We start from the raw sequence: 19205 nt of genomic DNA on the forward strand, positions 1-19205 counted from the left end.
CGGTGGGAAGGTAAAATGGCATTCCCTAGTCATGCTGGCCATGTGACAATGGAAAACTGTCTTCGGACAAGCGCTGGCTCTATGGCTTGAAAAATGGCATGAGCGCCGCCCCCTAGAGTCAGGCACGACTGGACTGAAAATGTCAAAGGGAACCTTTACCTTTTACCTTATCTTCCCTTTTCCTCTGCAACTTTCCCTCTCACAGGGCTCATGGGCTTTCAACAGTGGCAAAAAATACAGGCATTGAACAGGATAACTTTTTTGAGGAATGGAGATTATGTGATGTTCAGATTCTTTTTGAAGTATCGCATTTGCCAAATTTGCAACAGAAGGGAGCCAAGTGGCGCAAACACTTTTGAGGGTAAGATCCATTTACTATGGACATTTACTATGTCCAAGGTTAAACCAAGAAAGATTTGCAAAGACATTTTAAAAGTGAGTGAAATAACACAACTACCTTCCTCTATGAAAATTAAGTACAGAATCTAAAATTACTTAATAAGGTTTAACATTTATTCTCAGCTCCAAGATCACATCCTGGCTGAAAAATAGCAACAGTCATATTCACCTGACTCAGGGTTAGGAATGCTGTAAGAATTCCTCTATGAATAGTGCTTAAGGTATTCAAAAGCAATTCTAAACATGTTCAGTTGCCAGTTAAGTGTATTGTAATAAAGTGCAGAAAAACTAAGTGCAATGATGTATGAACCATCTCCCAGTGAACATTGCCAGAGTGCTTAAAAATAATATTGGACACAATATCAGAATCCTGTTCAGGCAGCTCTGCATGTGTAAGGCTGATGATGTCGTCAGCCTATTCCATGCATCTCTCCCAGGTTTTGAGGCTGTTTTGGAATCCCTTTCAACCCAGAGAAGCCTTTGGGGTTCTCGGGATGGGGTGGGAGAGAAGCTTTTAATGCCCAAAATTCACTGCATGTGTGGAGCTGTGTGAACCCGATTTCAGCCAATGAGTGACTGAAATAGCTTACACTGATCTCTTTTGCCACAGATGGAGCATGTGGTGCTTCAGTTGTTCTTGGACTGCAACTCCCATCTGCACTAGCCAACATGGCTAAAGGTGAAGAGTGATGGGACTTGTAGTCCATCATTTTTTGGAGGGCCATTCTTGCTTGTCTTATGTGATGAGTTTCTCCTCCAGTTCTGAGACTGGTGTGATGGTTTTGGACGTTATGGAAATAGTCTTCTTAGCACAGTATGAGGCATGGACCTACACCTTTGTAGCTTCACACACTGAATGTACTTCAGACTTTTCCTATAACACCTTAGTTCCACATGGAGGGACTGATAAAAACTACTGGCAGGAGAAATCCAAGCTGTCCACAAATGTCTGCACCTGAAATGGACATGTTTGCAATTACTGTGGCAAAAATTATAAAACTTAAACTGCATTGCAGCTCACTCATGCCAACCAAATTGTAAATCTGAATCTAAATATATCGCCAAAAGGGATATTACAGAGCTGCTGCTGTTTAATTGACTTTAGACAGGTTTTCCTTGAACAAGCAATTGCCAGTATAACTTGGTCTCAGAAGACCAGCGCCTTTACTAACTGGCAACACTCCCATTTATTAATGAAATAATCAAACACTAGTGTCTATTAAAGATTGCTTTGGCCTGGAAACCAAATATTGAATTCAAAAAGTAAACTTCAAACATAATTCATAGTTAACATTGTTTGGAAAAACTGCAAGGATGAGATGCTCTAGAGATGACGGGTTCTCATTAAAATTCATAGGGAGGGAGGCCACACACAAAAAACATCAGCTTTCATAGCAGTAGTGTTACATATATTAAAGGCTAAAAGGCACCCCCTCTCTCTTGCATTTACATTCAATGCATTTTATATATTTAATATAAATGATTTTGCAACTATAACTGTCTGAGTGGTTTCAATATTTCCTGGAGGAAAATGTACAGTAATTTGGTTTAAATTCAACATGTAGTAACTGTGGGTGGAGAATGTATAATGCAGAAGACTACTACAATGTTTACATTAGATTTACAGCAGACCAAAAGGTGGCCCTTTTAATTATTGAACATTGATTAGCACTTTGATGGATGTGCTACGTTAGGGAACAAATTTATGATAGGGAATGGATGATGCTGTGGAATAGGAGGCCAGACACTGCTTTGATTACTTCTTCTGGATGTCTCAGTGGCTGAGACTATGATCATTTTCTGACCTGCCTAGTTAGGATTGGACCAGGAGGTATTGATGTTACAATGGTTCAGATCCTTTCTGAATTAAGGTGTCCAGGAGAGGAAGGAAAGCCTTGCCACAGCTTGTTAAAGTAGTTCTTTGTTGTAGTGCCACCTGCAGAGCGATAAATGGAACTGCAAGTAAGCAGCAGTCAAGGGTTTTCTCCTGTCTCTTTGTATGACCACTTAATTGAACAGACCCAAATTCCCTGGTATGACTTCATAGTGAGTAAATGCAAGGGAATTTACATTTCCCTCACTTTGTAGTCACACTGTCAGTCTTTTTTGTGAAAACAAAGGGGAAGTTGGTTACCAACTGGGTTTTCCCCCCATAATCTTCAGATAATTATGTAACTTTTATCTCATCTGGCGTGACCTTGCTACAGACCTGCATGGCTTCCTTACATCCAGCCTTACATCCAGCAGGGCTCTGTCCTGAAAGTTGATTCAAAGGCTGCAAAAGGTACAGAATGAAGCTGCCCAGTTACTTGTGTGGGGCTAGATGATCAGAACATAAAACATAAATGCTTTGTCAGCCACACTGGTTGCTGTTGTGTTTCTAGGCCACATTTCAAGGTGGTCCCTCATGAATTTGAAAGATCTTGAGACTATATTATCTGAAGAACTGCTGGTAGCTATATCAACCTGACTGGTCCCTACATTCGGCCATGGAGGCCCTGCTTACTTTCCTGCACATACAAGGGATGTAAATTCTTTTGTGACATGTAGTGAAGCTTAATCTCAGATTTTGTCTTCCCAAAATAGGGTGGAAAGTAATTTTGTCCTGTATATTGTCTTGTTTATTGTCAAGACAAGCAATTTCAACCTAGCAACATAACAAGATGGCCTGTTGAAAACTCTCAAGCTAATGTGAGAGAACTTTCCTCTACCAGGAGAGTAAGACACCACTTTTTTCCTGTCATGTTTAACAAAATTTGCACAAAATGTGTCAAATCCTTTTTCCCTTTGTGAAGCTAAGCACATACATACAACTACTACGAAAAGACAAGGTGGTTCCTCACAAAAAATAACATTCACCCAGTGCTAATAATAATATTTAATAGTCTGTGCCACAAGGAGGCAGTTTATCATAGGTTACAATGTTGTGTCTTTTCAGAAATGCACAAAATTGATCACGTAACTGCATAAAATTTGCCCTGAGTTCTTCAAAAACAAAAACCAACTTGCCATTTCACAGTGATGAAACAGGTTGTGATTTATATCTCTAGTCTACATACAGAAGCTGACTGGTAGTTGACTCTTGGCAGTGAAATAGTATTCTCCACTGTGGCTGAGGACAACCAGCCATTTTAGGGGAATTGGGGAGGGGGCATTGCTTTGACTTCCAACAGAGGGGAACAGGTGGTATCCAGGAATGAGAGCTTCAGAGCTGTCCCTGCTCCCTCCCAGAAGCAGGGGCAGTTTCTACTGAAGTGGTTGCCTTACTCTGTCTAGTAGTAGCTTCACTGTGACATCACCACAAAAACATTACCCTCTTTGCACCCTGCATAACTGAGAGGGTTGGAGGTGACCAGATGAACTCAGCTTGCAGTGAAAGTGCTGCTGACATGGAAGGGAAAGGAGTAGGAGAGATATTGGTTGATAGAGCCAGGAGAAGAGAGTCCAGGGTTTCCTGAACTGTCTTTTACATGATGGATGTGCATGTTCTCTCAACTTGGTCTGATACATTCATAGGGCTAATGCTACAACCTCCTCCTTTTCACATTCTCTCTCAGTACTCCCTTAGAGAGGAGACAGTTTACCTACCTACCTTTCTTTCTTTCTTTCTTTCTTTCTTTCTTTCTTTCTTTCTTTCTTTCTTTCTTTCTTTCTTTCTTTCTTTCTTTCTTTCTTTCTTTCTTTCTTTCTTTCTTTCTTTCTTTCTTTCTTTCTTTCTTTCTTTCTTTCTTTCTTTCTTTCTTTCTTTAATATGTATACCACCCATCTAGGGACATGCCACTACTTGGGGAAGTTTACACAGATTAAAAACATATAAAAGCACAAAGCCCTCCATTCATCAAACATATAGTCAAAACAATATCTATCTATCTATCTATCTATCTATCTATCTATCTATCTATCTATCTATCTATCTATCTATCTATCTATCTATCTATCTATCTATCTATCTATCTATCTGTCTGTCTGTCTGTCTGTCTGTCTGTCTGTCTGTCTGTCTGTCTGTCTGTCTGTCTGTCTGTCTGTCTGTCTGTCTGTCTGTCTGTCTGTCTGTTTATTTTTTATTTTATTTTATTTTATTTTTTTATTTATGCTTGTTCTCAAGACACAGGATCAATCATGGCTCCCTACATCAACCCCTTAGCTAGAATTAGAATTGGATGCAGTTGCTTTCCAAGGACCAAGTGTGGCATTCTATTCTTGCTGCTTCTGGGGGCTGAACCCACCAGGTAGCCCAGTGGCAACTCAATCTAACATGGAGAAATAGAGAAATGTATGCCATGATGGTGATTCAGGGACAGAATACATTTTTTTCTGAAAGAAAATGAGACCTTAAAATGTGGGTGCTGGTTTTAGTGGCACCCCTCATGAGTCTGGCAATGCCTGATTTTGATCACCCATGGGCCAAGATGCAGCCTGAAATTCAAGCACATCTGGGAAGCTATCATTTTGGGCAACGTCTTCTCCAAAGTGAGTCAAGCATAACAGCCCGTCAGAGATGCATGAATTGCTCCCAGTACTTCTGATGCTCAGTATCACTTTGAAATCTTTTGGAAACAACTAAAAGGATGTTCAGTTTGAGTCATGATATAAAGCTACACTGTAGGCTGCATGGATAATGCAACATTTTAATATCAGCCCACCTACCATACCTGCAATACCCCACTGACAGTATCACAAGGTTTTCTACCAGCAATTGTGCTACTTATCATGCCTCCTTTTTAATATCATTTTGAAGGGACTTTTTCTATCAGTAAAGGAAGTGAGGCTCCAGATATAAAGACTGCAAAAAAGGATTGACTATTAAATACAATTTCAACTGCTCCCTAGCACACCACTAGTTTAGTGATAATACCGCAACCATGGTAGTAAGCAAAATGTAAAGTCTTCTGCTTATATACTGCCCCATATTACCTCATGTCGCTTAGAGTACTCTCTAGGTAGTTTACAATTTAATTATGCAGGCTATACATTGTCCCTCACCCCCCGCAGGCTGGGTACTCATTTTACCAACTTTGGAAGAATGGAAGGCTGGTTCAATCTTGAGCCAGCTACTTATGCCAAGGATTGGACTTAGGTTGTGAGCAGAGTCCTCACTGCAGTACTGCAGTTTAACCACTGCACCACAAGGCTAAGTAGATAATCACTTCTTCCTTCCATGTTTCTTGTTCATCTTGTGCAGTTTTAATGCTTTAAAACCCAACAACACCCATACATAGTATCAGAAGTAGTATAGTCACATAGGAAGACAATACTAGCACAGAAATTGCATATTTGAATTTGGCTCTTTCTTAATTTATAATTCAGATAGCTGTCAGTTTAACAGACATTTGCCTGTTTCCACAGCTCTGTGCCATACACCACTTGTGGGACAACTTTCAGAACGTGATCTTGAGAGCAGGGCATAATATATTGCCTTCTCAGACTTGAGAACCATATAGTAGTCATTTAAGAAGTCAGCATTCACATGAATTCTAAATCCCCAACCCACTTATTTGTGAAGTTAATTCCTAAATATAACCTTCATTTGTTCTGTATCTATTGTCTCTTGTCCACTTAGGTAGCCTAGGCCGTTTAGCAAAGAAGTTTGCTTTTAGTATAATTTTGAGCAAGAAAATTTGCTGAGCAACCCCAGTTGCTTAAGAAAATGACTCATACCTGTCATGGCCATAGAAACATGGAACATGTTATCATGTATATACCAAAAAGCTGGAAGTCTTCAGTTCAGAGTTATTTCATCCCATCTTGTGGTTTGTGGTACCAAACTGGTACAACCATTTCAGCAGGCCTACCCCAAAGGGAGCCTTTCAATATTAATGTATAGTGCATCAGTTGTGTGTAGTGGGGCAACAAGGGCCGGAGGGAAAAGAATTCTCTGTGTGTGTGTGTGTGTGTGTGTGTGTGTGTGTGTGTGTGTCTGTCTGTCTGTCTGTCTGTCTATCTCTGTATCTCTCTGTGTGTGCACAGCTGCATGTGTGCGTGGGACTGTGGAAACAAGCAGCCAGATGGGAGAGGCAAGAGACAAACCCAGGTAAGTGATGGCCAAATGGTAAATATAGCTGTGCACAAATGGCCTTTCTCCACCTTGTTGTGGCAAAGGGACTAGTTGGACAATTCCACCGGATTTCTCAAGGGCAGGATAAGTTCCTCTAGCAATTTACCAAAGGTGGAGTTTATCACTAACAATGGTAGTAGCAACATGCTGTTCTTTCCTGCTTTATGTTCCCCCTAACATTTTCCCCCCCTTTCTACTGCCTTCACCATTGTTCACCATTTTGCTCCCTCTGTAATTCTTGCTACTTACCATAACTGTAGCCAAGGAACTGGTAAAGTTCAGCCTGCAGGCTGCATAAATTCCCTCTGGGGTGATTCCCCCCCATCTATTACTTTGAAGAGAGGGGGGTTTTTTAACTAAAGAAAGAGATGAAGGTTCCTATTTCTGTTCTTGGATGCCTCAGACAATGAGGCTTTAAAAGCTAGGGAAGCTATGGGGTCCCCAAAAGCCCAAACACCCCCACCCCACCCCTAAATTCTTAACATTTTCTTTCCTTTTAAAGAGGCTCTCCCCCACCTTTTTTTTTTACTTTATGTTGGAGCTTGGAAAAGTATGTATTTGGATCACGAGTCCCAGAACGGCCCTGGCCAGCCTGTCCCCTTCTGTAGCAAAACAATTTGAAACAACATGTATGAAGGCTCTCTGTGAGACATCCAAGGAGTTGTAAATAGGGATTTGAAATTCTACTCAAATATTGCTAAGATTTTTTTATTTAATGAGAAAATTTTCATAATGTATGTCTATGGGCAGAGATATACAATTAGTTGCTAATCTGGGAAACAGAAAGAGTGAGCTTTTTTAAAAAGATCATGAAGAAAATCAATGTTTTTGACAAATCTGGCAATGAAAATAAGGGAAGAATTGAGATACAGAAAAAGGCATCCATGAATTATAACATTCCCCTCTTCAGAATGATGCTGTGAAACAAATGGTTGAAAGGTGTGTGGCCTTTGTGCCAATGAAGTGTGTTTTTGTAGAAGAGCTTGTTCCCCCATCAGATATCAAGAAATACATGTGTTTTTATAATGGGCTACTCAACTGGGTAAATGAACAGTTGACTGTAGCTGGTTAAAAAAGAAATGGAATTTCATTCGGGATTGTAGCTGAAGAAAGAAGAGAAAAATCTCCCCATTCTGAGCACTGTGATCTTGTTAAAATTTGCCCTCAACCATTTAATTAAAGAAGAAAGTGGGGACATGGTTGAAGGCTATGTATTAGATCACAATATGATATGTTGACTTTTGCATATAGCAGATTTTCTTTGGCTGGTTGTACGTAATGCTTCTGGATCATTTTTGGAGTTAAGAGAGTCATGTAAAAGAACCAGCCATACAACAGGCCTTGCAAACTGTTAGTTAATTCCTGTTCTACCAAAATAACCATTGCAGAGGCTGTAGAGAAACTGTAGATAGAGCTTTGTGCCATCATTTGCCCCACGTTCTGCACTGATGCCATCAGAATTTTTCCTGATGTTCAAACAATTTCCTTTCCAATTCCCTTCATATGATTTTAGTCTCCTATGTTTCTTGGATTTTTTCAACCATTTGTACCTGTGTTTGTTTGTGTTCTGCCTTGTTCCAGAGCTGGTGTTTAGTGCTATGGTAGTTCCCAAGAATTTCTGCATCATACCAATGATGAACACAGGGAAGCAACAGGTAAGGTAAGAGAACAGGGAATCATCAGTGCAGCATAGGAAACAGCAGGGGATTCTTGCTGTGCATTGGCAGACACAAGTACAACAGTGGAGAAGTTGTCTCGTGGTAGATCACCCACCATTAAGACATACGTAGTAATTATAATGACTGCATGCCGTCAAGTATAAAATGTTTATATACCGCCTTTCTCCGAAAGGATCCAGTTAAAAATGTCTTCAAAATGTAACAATCAGTATTGCTCCCAAGTGTTGCTATGACTTTGTCCGTTAACCAGAGATATTTTAAGGTCTTCTGAGTTGTGAGTGCCTTCAGTGAGGCATATACTAGAATATTAGAAAGTTTTATACTGGTGGATCCCACCCCCCCCTTTTCAGCAGAATTGTAGGATAGGATTACTAAAGCACACACACCCCCACCCCAGAAGGCCAGGATGAATGAATGGTGCTCTGGAGCACTGGTTCTTAACCTTAGGTTACTCAGGAGTTTTGACTGCAACTCCCAGAAGCCTTCACCACCAGCTGTCCTGACTGGGGTTTCTGGGAGTTGCAGTTCAAAAGCATCCAAGTAACAAAGGTTAAGAACCACTGCTCTGGAGGATTAAAAAGTTATTCCTGGTGCAGAAACTCTTTGGCAAAATTGATCGTGTTTGGCACAATTCCCAAGTCTTCCAATGTATTCCCTGCAGGTGTTCTTTATTTTTATTTGAATCTCAAATGACAAAGGTGAAGGGCTGGGGTTTATTAAGCATCTCAGAAGTAAAATTGAGGGAAACGAATGACAGAAAATAACACAGAGATCAAATTTTAAAAAAAAATCAATGATGTTTCTGCCTCCATGTTCATTTTATGACACTTATCCAAACAGAATGACAAAACTTTAAGTTGCTGGAGTTGAACAGGGACAGCGAAGGGAAAAAAAGCAAACAATGAGTACTTGTATTTATTTATTTATTTAATTTATTTAATTTATACCCCGCCTATCTGGCCCACCGGACCACTCTAGGCGGCTTCCAAATATAAAATCAAATAATAAAACATAGACAAATACATAATAATCAAACAAGAACAGCAGTAAAAATAAAAAGGAAAAGTAAGAAAAAATCAAGAATGCATTTCGTATGAAATGCATATCCAGTTAACGAACAATGTTTATCCATAGCTTTGTACCCTTTGATACTATAACAATCATATCGGGGAGGGGAATGTCTGTCATGTCCACTGAATTTGGCCAGCTCCAGTTCAGCCCACAAAGGGCCTAAAGGATACCCTTCATATTCCCCAAAGTCCCACCCTCTGGGAGGGGAAGATTCCTCCAGTTACCCCTCTTCAGTTGTGCTTCTACACCTATGCCCACAAGAGTACATCGGTCTCAGGAACCATCTCCTCTGGATGTGGTCACAATGCCAAATGTCGTGCCTGATTCGGAAGGTCTGCAGGTAAGCCAGAAGATTGCTCTGGCTCAGTAGGTGGAGGTGAGATGAATGAAATGCAAAAGCATCACATTTGGATCAGGTTGTGATGAGTCAGTCGCCTAAATGTGGTTGGAAATAGAACTAGGAAAAGCTTGTTACAAATGAATGAAGAATTAAATGCACCCATAATTCTTTAGTCTGGGTGGTAAGTACCATAATGTCTGGGGGAATTCTGGGAGCCGTAATCCGAACATCTTCCCATCCCTCTCTAGATGGGTGTCTTATATTACAGTTTCAAGTGCCTGGCAATGCATTCCTGTGCAGGTCTACCTAGAAATTATGTCCAAGAGCCAGCCTGGCCAGAGTGAGGCAACCACCACAGCAACAGATTATAACTGTCACAAAAGACTGACATGTGTTTAGTTATTTCTGCTGTTCCTATATTTCTGTTGGAAGGAATGGGCAGAATTGCACATAGAATTTCTTACCTATATAATTATTGTTTCAGCCTTGAGTACTCTATAAGTTCAGTTTGGGATTGTGCGAGGGTCAGTGTTTGCTGCTTTCTTCAGGCAGCAAAATGCTTTGGGTCAGCCCAGGCCAACACCATTGGGTTGATTACAGCTTTCTCTCTGGAGAATACAAGCATGATCATATCTTTCCTCTGTGGAACTGGCATCTTCAGCAAAAGCTGGGAGTGTCTGAGGGTTTTGAAGTTTCTTCACTGCCCTCAGCTTTGCAAGGAAGGCCAAGGATGCTGTTAATTCTGATAGGCAAGCATCAGCAAAATAATGATTAATAGGAAAACAGAAACCTTGACTTACGGCCGTTTTTTACTCAAATACACTGCTGGAGAAGTGCATTCCTTCTATCCATGATTATGCATCGCATATATCACAAGGATTCTCAGAACTGTAAACCTTTTGACATATATTTAATATCAAAGGAGAAAGATCAAATGGCCCTTAGAGAATTGGCAGAGACGATGCTATTCATCAACCGCTCCATTTGAACCTGCTTCTTCTTTTTAAGAGAGGGATTATGACAGACACCATCAGTACAGTCCCACACACGTCATCTAATGAATTGCGATGGCAGAAATAGAACAGGGATGTACTTTGAAGGGCAGCCCACATTTACATAGATGCAGCCACACACATGTAAGGAAGTCAGCAATTTTCCCAAGCCAGCGATCCCCACATCAATGTTGCACTCCAATTTGGAACAGCTCTTGATGGATGAAGCAAATCTCAGGGCAGGCTGACCTAGTAAAGTGAAAGCAGCAACCTTTGCTTGAATTGAGATGAGCTGGCAAGAATGGGCTGCAGAGCATTTGAATGGGGATCGTTGGCCTAGAGAATAAGAACAGGAGATGAAAACCCTGAGATTTTAAGTAGTATAAATGATTGAAATGGCTGTATATAATGGATGGGATCCAGTAAACCTGTTAGCTGGAAAGATTCCCTAAGCATGCCACTAGTGTCCCTAATTTCTACTTCCCAAATCAAACTGATGACCAAACTAAACATTACACACAGCCCATCATTAGCAAGACTGAGCACATCTGATTGTCATAGCACCAGCTGTTCATACTTGCAGTATTTAGGAATTTGGCTTGTTTTGTTATATGATTGTTGAAATTTCTGAGAGTTTACACACACAGCAGATCAAGCATCAATATAAAAAAAACCACACAGATCATGAATAAATTCGCCCTTGGTATACATATATGAACTTGTGTGTGCCAGCAGTAGAAATAATATTCATTTAGTCATGGGAAAACTTTAAGAATGTTTAGTGTATAACATGCTGAATAAACTAACAGCACCTCAGCATTTTTACTTGTTATAGATTTGTGTTTGACAGACAACCGTTTCACAATAGCTTCCTTTTGTAACATACTAGTAGCAGATAATTGAAAAATACTACTTCTCAACAGAAAAACCTCATTCTAACAGACAAACAGAACAAGCAGAACAAGCCTTGCCCTGTTTTTCTTCTTTCATTTGGTAATTAACCCCTTCAAACACTCATTGGCTAACACCGGACAGAATCTGATTACAAAGTTCTATTATGTAAATAACATGTCTCTATTATTCTTATATACACATATACACATACATAGATGCTGGATTGCACAACTATTTATTCTAACACTTTTCACATTCCCAGTAGTTAACAATTTGGCTTGTGTGGTTTTATGATTGGTCATTTGAACGAACTTGGGCTTTATCTGCAAGTATGATTGCTCAGCCATGAAGGTCTGCCAGTTCATGTCTCTGAACATTAAGAGAAGGTCGTCCCCGCTAACCAAATCAAAGACCTTTGTGAGATCTATGAAGGCCACAAAGAGTGGCTGTCATTGTTCCCTACATTTCTCCTGCAACTGTCTGAGGGAGAATACCATGTAAGTGGTGGATCTATTAGCTCGAAATCCACACTGTGATTCTGGATAGACTCTGTCTGCAAGAACCTGGAGTCTTTTCAGCATAACACAGGCAAGCAGCTTCCCTACAATACTGAGAAGAGAGATTTATTTATTCTATTTATATCCCGCCTATCTGGTCACTACCAGAGATGCCACGGTAGTTATTGCAGTCGCCCTGTCTCCTTTGTTCTTATACAATGTGACGATGTGTGCATCCTTCATGTCCTGTGGTACTCCACCTTCTCTCCAGCAAAGACAAAAGATTCCATACAGCTCAGTGCTGATCTCTTTCCAGCACTTCAGCACTTCAACGGGGATGTTATCCTTCCCAGGTGCCTTGCCAGAGGCGAGGGACTCCAAGTCCGCTTTTATTTCTGCTAAAGTTGGTTCACTGTCCAACTCTTCCAAGACAGGCAGGCACTCAATGTTATTTAGTGCCTCTTCAGTTACTACATTCTCTCTGGAATATAGCTCAGAGTAGTGCTGTACCCAGCATTCCACCTGGATGATCACACCTGTAGCAGACTTCAGGGGAGCAGATTTCTTCTGTATTGGACCTAAAGCCTGCTTGATACCGGCATACATGCCCTTGATGTTACCTGTGTCTGCTGCTATCTGTATCTGAGAGCAGAGCTGAGGCCAATAATCGTTGGAACATCTCCTGGCAGCCTGTTGGACTTTGCAACGTGCAGCTTGAAGAGCCTGCAATTTTTACTCACTAGGACAGGCTTTGTATGCCATTGAGGATAAGCAGCATGCTGCTTATCCTCAACGGCTGGCATCACCTCCTCCGAATGGGCTTTGAACCAGTCAGCTGTCTTTTTGGACTTCTTGCCAAATGTGGACAAGGCAGTGTTATAAACAACATTCTTGAAATGTTCCCATCACTCAGGTGCATTTGAATCAGCCGGCCCTGGAAGGGTTTCCTCAAGCGCTTGGGCAAATTCCTCCACTTTTCCTTGATCACGAGTCTTGCTGATGTTGATACGTGGTCTTCCTTCCTTTTTCATGTGATACAATCTCTTTGTTCACAATTTTACTCTACTAAAAACACTAGGGAGTGATCAGTATCGCAATCAGCACTCTGGTAGCTGCATGTGATCGTAATACTAGGAAGGCTAGAACGTCTAGTGAGGATCAAATCATCCGATGCTTGGATGTTTCTTGGATGTCTCCAGGAAACTTTGTGTTGAAGCTTTGTATTAAAGAACATGTTGCTGACACAAAGACCATAATAACAGCAAAACTCCAGCAAGTGTTGGCCATTTTTGTTCATTTTCCCAATGCCAAAACAGCATAGACAAGTGGGCCAAGAACTGTGATGAGCATCAACTCTAGCGTTAAAGTCTCCGAGAATGAACAGTGGCTCTCTCTCAGGGGCTTTTTTGATAGTAGCTGCCAGATCATTGTAGAATTTGTATTTTATTTCTGTTGTGAACGACAGTGTTGGTGCATATGCACTAATGAGGGTGACCAGTCCCACTGATGAGTGGAGCTGCAGAGACAGGATTCTTTCACTCCCCACAGTAAGTGGAACAATGGATCTCAGCAGAGTATTTCTGACTACACAGCCAGCACCATGTTCCCTGGTCTCATTCAATGGTTTTCCCTGCCAAAAGAATGAGAAGTTTTTTTCTTTGACAGATCCCGAGTCTGTCAATCTCGTCTCTTGCAGGGCAACCATGTCCATCTGCAGTCTACTCAGTTCCATGCCGATGACAGCTTTCTTATGCTCATCATCTATTTCCTGCAGGTCGTCAGAAAAGCCAGGGGTCATTGTCCGAACATTCCAGGTACTCAACTTTAGGGCAGAAGTTTTCTTACGATTGCTGCATGGTGCAGGGTTATCGATCTGCTTGTCAGCTTTCACCCTAAACCCCCCACACCCCATGAGATTAGCAGACTGTGGCAAGGTGCAATGACCTCTCCCACTGTCAGAAGTAACCCCTGGCGTCATGCTCTATGCCAATCGAGCAAAGACTTATAACCAGTAACTGCTACTTCCCGTATTATTTTGACCATGTTTGCAAAGCTGGAGTGTCCTCTCCAGAGCACAAAGCCTGGGTAAAATAATATGGAGGATAGGCTGTTACCCAAGCAGCAAATCCCCCCTCTCCATGTCGCTGAAATAGTCCAATGGAAAGGCAAGAGCCAATACAACTGGTTCCAGTGACGTTGCAGAAGTTGCCAGAATGACACAAACTGCCTCCGGGACTCTGGCTCTGGATTTTGCCTCGAGGTTAACTCCTGAAGCCTTTTCCATCAGTGGATATAGCCACAAGGCAGTGGAGGTTTGAAATCAGAGTTTTCCTTCTCCTAGATGGGCTGCCTTCCAAGGCTGATGAGCCCCACATACCCGGCCTGTTCCCTAATAGTGAGGAAGTATGATCCAACCCTTAAAACTTTCCTGCACCCCAGGTATATGCAGTGCTATTTGGCTTTCCTATTTACCAGACTAGAGTAAAAAATAGAATCAGAAAATTTTGTGCACCTAACGTCGTGCAGTTTTGCTCACGCTCATTTAAAGCTAAACTCCTGCCCCTTCAGACCATGGGGTCAAGGAGAGCAAAGGTCAGCCTAGGGAAAAAAATACCAATTAAAAACATAAGTGCAAATAATAATATATACAAGAGGATGGTGCCAGCTGAACAGACACAATGCTAGCAGATTTAAAAGTACAAATACAAATATGTATATTCTCTGATATGCTGGGCTAAAAACAAAATATAAAATAAAAAAAGATTAAAATATAATTTCACTATTAAAAAACCAAGTCATTACATTTGGGTCTACAGATTAGTTCTTATGGTAATAATGATGTTTACATGAGTATTCTGGATACAGGCAAACAAAACAAAATCAAACAAAAAGGATTTTCAGATAAGCCATATGACAGACAGATGTTGTTTTTTTTATGAAAGAGGGGTGTGTGTGTGTGTTTTTTTAAAAAAAGGTCACTGTGCTACATGATTTTTTCCGATATTCCATGAACTCTTCTTCACTGCCCATGACAGATAGTGTCTGCTTATCTGAGTGACCTGGGTGGGGGTCTTGGTTTTGGTTTTTCCTTGTTCTGTGCCTGAGAGGTCTCATGGGAGCGGTGCCACTTGCATTGCATTGTATGATGCTGATCACACTGACAATATACTGTAAACTGTCAACACATGATTATGAAACAGTATCTGGAACTATTGCACTAACAGGGTGCAGGATTGCCGTCTTGAAATAGATTATATATGCATGTGTGTTCTCTTAAAACATGCCTCTAAGAAGGAGTATATGGTGAATTTTTAAGGGGGAAAAACAGCAGTGGACAGCAGGATTGGTACAAGGTTAAAATAGTGGCTCACCTAGGAAATTCCCTAGCCAACCTTTTCCATATCATAGTCTTTAACTTAACCTGCTCTGTGGAAAAATGGAATATACAGTAATGCTATACAGACCATGCTGAATTCTTGGGAGGAAAGTTGAAGCAATATGGCCTTTAATATGCTACTCTTTGCTGATCCTAATTTATTTTCCAGCAGATGCACAGAAGAATGTAGCAATTGCAGTGTTAAGTAAACTGTTTTTCATCTAATAGTCAGCCCATCTGCTGCTGGGGGGGGGGGGGGGGAAGCCTGGCTCCAATTCCGTTCTTGCTCATTCATTTTGGGGGTAAATTTCAAATGACTTGGGGGTTAGTCCTCAGAGCAAACGTGTGTGTGATAAGACGCACTGTGTTCAGCTGCAGCAGGGATGTTTAAAGAACGAGAGAAGCGACACAATACAATATCCAAACTTTCTGGTTGCAGGGTGATGGCGGGGGGTGGGGGGGGAGGGAGACTGAGAGAAGAAAGAGCTGCATATCCACCCTCAGTGCAGCATGGTGTCTTGGAAAACAGGAGCAGCTGGGAAGAGGGGATTGTTATCCCAATTAAATGCCTGAGAAGCCTCCCAGGACCCAAAGCTCACGGGCCAGCTAAACAAGACATGAGAAGAACTGGAAAAGGCTTCCATCTTCCACAGGCAGGAAAGACAGTTCATCATTTACAAGGCTGATTTTCTCAGCTGGAATGGAGACACTGAATATCTGCTTGAAGCTGCTACTGGTACAGATGAGTTTGCTACACTCTGGCTCTTGTATGACAGTAGCGTGGGTTGTTCCTGATCAGGGCTCCATTCAGACACGAAGTATCCTGTTCTCTTTTCCATTCTACTTCCTCCCCAATTTTTCTCTCTCTTTCCCCTCAAAACCGGCAAGAATTCAGGCAGAACAATTTTTGCAGCTTTGTCTCTTTTAGCTTTTTTTTTTTTCCTGCCTCAACTCCTGCCCTGTTCCACCCTGTACATCTGCAGGTTAGTCCGTGTCTGGTCTCTTCTTTGATGACTTTCCACTGGTAGATAAATGTCTTTATTCAGAAACACCTTTCTTTATACATCACAAATCCTAGACTCAAGGCACAGCATCTCGTGGGTAGTCTAAGAAACATCCCTGTCTAAAAAGCATCAGCATAGACCATTTTAATCTGGATAGACTAATGTCATTTCTTGATTACAGGTCAGCTCCATATTCATCGTGATGATCCTTCTCCTCCCCTCTAGCTATATAATAAAAGCTGAATTCTGTGTTCTTTCACTTCAGCAGCCCCTGCATGAAATACCTTTTACACTGCAGTTTTTTGTTAAGTTAAATATCACACAATTACTGCCATCAGTGAACTTCTGAATACAGTGGCATCTTCAGAGGTGAGGCCGTAAAAAAATATTCCTTTGCCGTTTCAATATGACTAACAAATTGCTTATGAATCAGCAACTGTCTGATTTTTTTTTCCGAACCAAGTTTGTAATTTGTAAATAAGAGAGTATATTATACCCCCATATGAAACAGAGCACAAACCTTTTTATGAAGGTTCATTTATGCTCATGTCACTCCAGAGAAGAATGTATGACATCTTATTAAGTAGTCAGTCATGTGAAGAATAATGAGACAAAGAGAACTTTCCAGAGCTCAAACATGGTGCTGTTTTTTTTAAAAAAGAAAGGTACATAAATATGAGGAGAAAATGAAGTTCACATCTAGTGAACATCCATCTAGTGCACAGCACTTGCATGGGCAGAATGCAGAATTAATTCATTTTTACTGATGGAGCCTAAAAAAGAAAACACACTTCCAAATACTTGAAATTCACGAAAGAATCTTATAAATGACTTACACATTTTCCTCTTGGAGATATTTCTCCTCCTACCTCTACAACTCATTAGCACCAAGCTGAGTAAGGTAGCTCCCTCAGGCAGAAAATTTGAGTAAAGGGCATCAAATTGTCTGTTACTTACTCCCTTATCTTTGTATTTTAATGTCTGGCAGGCTTCTCTGACCCCTATGTTTGTGAATTTGTGAACTTTCTTACCTCACATGTCAATATAAACTTATTCACTTAATCAAACACTTATCTTGATTTAAGGTAAGTTGTGGGAGGCATTATTTGCTGCTTTGCCTCAAATGACTGAGTCAGCCCTACTGTGTGGTGTTGTGGAAAGGATCTGCTGGCTCAGAGAGGGCATTCTGGAAAACTACAATTTGTTTATATCAGTTTCTTTCCCTTGGCTTGCTCACTCCTTTCCTCTCCCCATCTTCTGTTTTGCTGTCTAATGAATTCCTTGGTTGTCGGTAGTTTGCATTTTATTCCTATGTTAATATGTATTTGAATTTAACATTTTGTTAGCCACCCTGGAGATACATTTCATTTTAAAAGATTGAATGTAAATTTAAAAATAGAATAATTTTGTTACAGTGGTGCCTTGCTTGACGACGTTAATTTGTTCCAGCGAAATTGCTGTAGAGCGAAAACGTCATCAAACGAAATTTAAAAACCCATTAAAACGCATTGAAAACCGTTCAATGTGTTCCAATGGGCTGAATACCTGCTCATCCAGCGAAGATCCTCCATGCGGCGGCCATTTTCTGGTGCCTGTTAAGCAAAAAATCAATCTTAAAAACAGTGGGGGGCCACTTTCTTCAGCCGGCAGCCATTTCGAAACCCAACGATCAGCTCGTAAAGCAAAAATCGGTTACTGAAGCAGGGAACCGATCATTGTGAAACGAAAAAGCCCCATTTAAACCATCGTTTTGTGATTGCAAAAACTTCAACATTAAGCGGATTCGTCGTAGAGCGTGGTAATCGTCCAGCGGGGCACAACTATATGTGGAGATTCAAGTTGCTACAAGGTCCCAGTTTATGTCCAGGGTCCTGGATAGCAACAAGGTGATCCAGACATGCCTCAAACTGGGAAGAAGGGATTATAGACATACCCTAGGTATATAAGAAGTGACTTTATATGGAATCAGAGCCTTGATCCATCTAGGCCAATATTGCCTACTCTGACTGGCAGCTGCTCATGGCGTAGTTCTTTCCCAGATCCCTGGTGTTCCAGGTGGTCTCCAATCCAAGTACTAACTTAGTCCAACCCTGCTTAGTTTCTGTAACCAAATATTATCAGATGATTTCAGAGTCATAGGATGGCTTTAAACAAAGCTTCAGCTGCCAGAGCAACAGAGACAATGACCCAGCCAAGGGAAAGCAGGAGATCTGATCTCTTCCTTCCCCTTCTAGGAAGGCAGGAAGGCAGGAAGACAGGCAGGCAAGGAGCCCTTGGGAAATTTTCTAAAGCATTACTGCACTGGAAAGAGAAGGAGTTTCTAGTGCTGAATGATGATTGTTATTTATTTCATTTTCTTTCCTAAGTCAGTTCAACATGAGTGGCACCTATCCCCAGGTTCTCCGAGATCTCAGACAGCACCTACACCATTTCACATTGTGAGGCCCCCTCATTGTTTGGGATGTGGAGTAAAACATTTTTTAATGTGATAATTTTTTTTAAAATCATAGATTGCATGACATGAACAGGTTTCCCCAGCCCTTCGTTATCTGAAGTATGTGTTTTTCTGGATTCAAGTGAGAAAGGCTGGCTTTATGAATGGAGGACAGTCAGGATATTTCTCTGAGGTGAGGCCTCTTGTGAGGTGAGTCCTGGGCCAAATGGCTTGAGTGCCTTCCTCTCATAAGGCTAGCTTTTATCACTTGAATCCAGAAAAACACACATTCAGATACCAGAGATTTGGGAAACCAGTTCTTTAGGGACCAAAGGATGATGACAGCATAATAAGAGTACTTATCATGTCTGTTTAGGAAGACAAACTGTGTTGCAGTAGATACAGCCATTAACATTAAGGGGGAGAGGGATTTTTTTTTTTTCCAACAAGGCAAACACACTTTT

At 41.1% G+C, this 19205-nt stretch overlaps 1 long non-coding RNA gene across 1 annotated transcript in view; it reads right to left on the reverse strand.

Moving 5' to 3' along the window:
- Positions 1 to 4464, reverse strand: part of LOC144588654 (uncharacterized) — a 364336-nt gene extending 359872 nt beyond the window's left edge. Inside the window, exon 1 of the long non-coding RNA XR_013544304.1 lies at positions 3988 to 4464. This is a non-coding gene — a long non-coding RNA (uncharacterized LOC144588654). The remainder of the gene's footprint in view (positions 1 to 3987) is intronic.
- Positions 4465 to 19205: the final 14741 nt, after the last annotated feature.

The sequence above is a fragment of the Pogona vitticeps genome, chromosome 4, assembly GCF_051106095.1.
Source record: "Pogona vitticeps strain Pit_001003342236 chromosome 4, PviZW2.1, whole genome shotgun sequence".
NCBI classification, from domain to species: Eukaryota; Metazoa; Chordata; class Lepidosauria; order Squamata; family Agamidae; genus Pogona; species Pogona vitticeps.